We start from the raw sequence: 4077 nt of genomic DNA, 5'->3' as shown, positions 1-4077 counted from the left end.
AAGTCCTTGTCCTTGAGCAACTCAGGATATGTCAGTGACCACCAGAACTACCAGTGGAATTAATCAAAACTCTGAGCAAAGTAGACAAAATGGTTTGGGAGTCTCCTCTCTGTAAGCTGCCCAGTGGTACCCTGATAGAAACCACATGAGGGCCCTCCCTCCTGCTAAGCAGTTGTTTAATCTGTTAAAGGGAATTAATTCCTTTTTCACAAAGCAACCTTTTCTTTCTTTTACTTTCTTTTATCTTTGCTTTCTTTTAACTTTGCAAAGATTTTTGTTTTGTTTTATTTTGGTTTGGTTTGGTTTTTCGAGACAGGGATTCTCTGTGTAGCCCTGGCTGGCCTGGAACTCATTCTAGAGACCAAGCTGGCCTTGAACTCAGAAATCCACTTGCCTCTGCCTCCCAAGTGCTAGGATTAAAGGAGTGTGCCACCACCACCGAGATCTTTTTTTTCCTCTTCTTCTTATTTTGTATCTGTGTGTGGCTATGGAGGCCAGAGAGAGGTGCTCAGTCCTCTGGAGCTGGAGTTACAAGTGGCAATGAGCCACTCATTGTGGATGATGGGAGTGAAACTTGGGGACCAGTTTTGGCCAGGCAGGCACCTTTAATCCCAGCACTCAGGCGACAGAAGCAGGTAGATCTCTGAGAGTTCAAGGCCAGCCCGAGTTCTAGGATATCCAGAAATATGTAGACAGGCCCTGGGTCAACCCCCACCCTCTCCCAAAGAGTAGTACCAGTTTTTAACCTCTGAGCCATTCCTCTAGCCCTAATTTTATTTTTTATTATATTTATTTAATGGAGCTGTGTGCACATGACAATGTGTGGAGGTCGGAGGATAACTTTTGGGATATCTTTTAACATTCCTCTCATTCATTTCATGCATCTGAGCATTTATCCGCATGTGTTGTGTACACCCCATGATGTGCCAGCAGGAGTCACGTCTTCTGAAACTGGAATTTCATGCATGTATGTGTGCATGTATGTATGCACGTATGTACGTACACACACAGGGTCTCATTCTGCAGACAGTGGTAAAGTGCCATGTAGGGTGTTGGGAACTGACATGGGAAGTCTACAGGAACAGCGAGTGCTCTGAACCACTAATCTCTCTCCAGCCCCCTGTGCAATGCCAGTGTATCTTGCTCGTATCAACCGTCCTCAGCTTTTAGAAGCCAGTTCCTCAGAGCAGGTAGAAGAGCCACTAAAAAAACAGAGACTCATCCAAAACGGAAGAAAGTACTTCCGAGTAAGGGACAATTTCAGGAGAGTGGCTGAGGGAAGCTGGTTTTCAAGGTCAGGTTCAGTCAATGAGCCATCCCAGCCCCTTCTAAAGCTCAGTTTGTGCCCTTGCTGTCCCCTTCTATCACCTTTTTCTCTTTGTTATTTTGTTGTTGTTGTTGTTGAGACAGGATCTCTCTATGTAGCCATGGCTGGCCTAGAACTCACTCTGTAGACCAGGCTGGCTTCACTCACATAGATCTGCCTCCTGACTACTAGGATTAAAGGTGTGTGCACCATGTTCCACCTCTGCTGCTATAAATCATAACTTCATGTTTTTATAATAAACCTATAGGAGCCAGGCATGGTGGAATGTTATCTATAATGCTTGGTACTCAAGAGGCTGATGCAGGAGGATAACTAAGTTTAAGGCCAAAAAAATAGTGAGTTTGAAACCTACCAGAAGTACATTGTAAGACAAAAAAAAAAAAAAAGCCAACAACAAAGAATAAACCCATAGGAGCTGGGTGTATGTCTCAATGGTAGAGTGCTTTTCCTAATATGCATACAACTCTGGGTTCCATCCCTAGCAACACACACATACACTGAGAGACACACACTGAACTAAGATATATATTTATATAAAATATATATAAAATATAAATATAAATATATATATTTTTGAGACAGGGTTTCTCTGTGTAGCCCTGGCTGTCCTTTAACTCAACTCTGTAGACCAGGCTGGCCTCGAATTCAGAAATCCATCTGCCTCTGCCTCCCAAATGCTGAGATTAAAAGCGTGTGCCACTACCGCCCGGCGGTTTTGTTTTTTTAAGACAGGTTCCTCTATATAGCACTGGCTGTCCGGGATTTGTAGACCAGAGTAGACTTGAACTCAGAGCTTGTCTGCTTTTGCCTCCTGAGTGCTAGTATTAAAGGTACTCACTACTATGCACAGCTTAGATTGTTTTTGAAGCTCAAGGATCATTTAATTAGAATTTGAGAAGAAACACACACACATACACACAGTCAGAGTAATCAAGTAGTAAAATTTGGCAGTGCTAGGAAAAAGAGATGTATGTATGTATGCATGTATGCGTGCACGTATGCATGCACGTATGTACGTACACACACAGGGTCTCATTCTGTAGCCTTGGCTGTTTGAATAACAGGACTTCTTGCTTCAGCCTCCTGATTACTATGATGATGGCCCTACACCACCATCCCCAACTTAGTATCTGAGCCTTTGATTTTTTTAAAAGAATGTGCTTCTGTTCTTTTTTCTCTTTTCTTGTTCTTTTACAGATGGGAGACTAGCCAAGAATCTCTTTCCTCAGAAATTGCTTGGGAACTTAGAGATGGGATTTGCCTGTACCCCATAGCAACCGAGCGGCTACCTAATCACACTTTGGACTGTAAAGACATATGCTAGTGTCTGTACAGTCACCACTGTGTGTTGAGTGCCCACCTGCAGAGAATTATGACCTCCATGGGTCTGAGCCTTTACCTCTCTGTTGGCACTGATCCTATGGCACTGGACATCACAGGAGCTCTCAGGTTGCTTGTGGCCATGTGGAACTAACCGCTCTGCCGGGAGAAGTGAAGCTATGGGAAACAGGAGAAATTCCAGAGCTGAGGGCAGTGTGTGTTAGGTATCTGTGAGGAGGTGAAGAAGGGGTGGCTTGGATACTCATGTGGTTCTCAGCCTTCCACATCAGAAACCGATCCCCTCCCCCAGAAGGACATATACATGGTAGTTCTGAGAATAATTTGGCACTGATAAAAGGAATCATTAACTTTTTATGATATTCACAGATATTGTCTTTAGTTTTCAGCTTCGTGTTGTTATATACTGTGCTCTTTTTTACATTTTACCTTTTTGAAGTAAGGTCTCAATATATAACTTAGGCTAGCCCACAATTTATGATCCTCCTGCCTCTGCCTCATAGGGGCTTCATAGGGGTACACAACTCTACCTGACTTTCTGTTTTATTTACACAACAGTTGAGCAGATGTCAAAGAGAATTGGTTCTTACCTTCTTTTTTTTTTTAAAGATTTATTTATTTATTGTTATATGTAAGTACACTGTAAGCAGTCTTCAGACACCCCAGAAGAGGGCATCAGATCTCATTACAGATGGTTGTGAGCCACCATGTGGTTGCTGGGATTTGAACTCAAGACCTTCGGTAAAGCAGTCAGTGCTCTTACCCGCTGAGCCATCTCACCAGCCCACCTTCTACCTTTTTGAGACAAGGTTTGCCTTGTGTCTGTTGCTGTTTTAAATACTCCAGGCTAGCTGGCCCTCAGTCTTCAGGAGTTTCTCTCCTGTTTCCACCTCCTGTTGTGCTGTAGGAATCTTAGGGTTGCAGATACACATGAGTACTTATTTATTTATTTATTTATTTATTTATTTATTCAGACAGCATCTGTATGTAGCAGTCCTGGCTGTTTGGACACTCAGTATATACACTAGGCTGGCCTTGAACTCAGAGATATTGTTCCCTCTGTTCCACGTGCTAAGATTAAAAGTGTTAAAAAAAAAAAAAAGAAAGAAAAGAAAAGAAAAGCCAGGCGGTGGTGGCTCACGCCTCTAATCCCAGCACTTGGGAAGCAGAAGCAGGTGGATTTCTGAGTTCAATGCCAGCCTGGTCTACAGATGAGTGCCAGGACAGCCAGGACAACACAGAAAAACCCTGTCTTGAAAAAACAAACAAACAAACAAAAATCCCTGAAAGTCAGCCAGGTGGTGATAGCACACGCCTTTAATCCCAGCACTTGGGAAGCAGAACCAGGTGGATTTCTGAGTTTGAGGCCAGCCTGGTCTACAGAGTGAGTTCCAGGACAGCCAGGACTACAC

Source organism: Mastomys coucha, chromosome X (assembly GCF_008632895.1).
Source record: "Mastomys coucha isolate ucsf_1 chromosome X, UCSF_Mcou_1, whole genome shotgun sequence".
Classification (NCBI taxonomy): Eukaryota; Metazoa; Chordata; class Mammalia; order Rodentia; family Muridae; genus Mastomys; species Mastomys coucha.
This window is presented reverse-complemented; position numbering follows the sequence as displayed.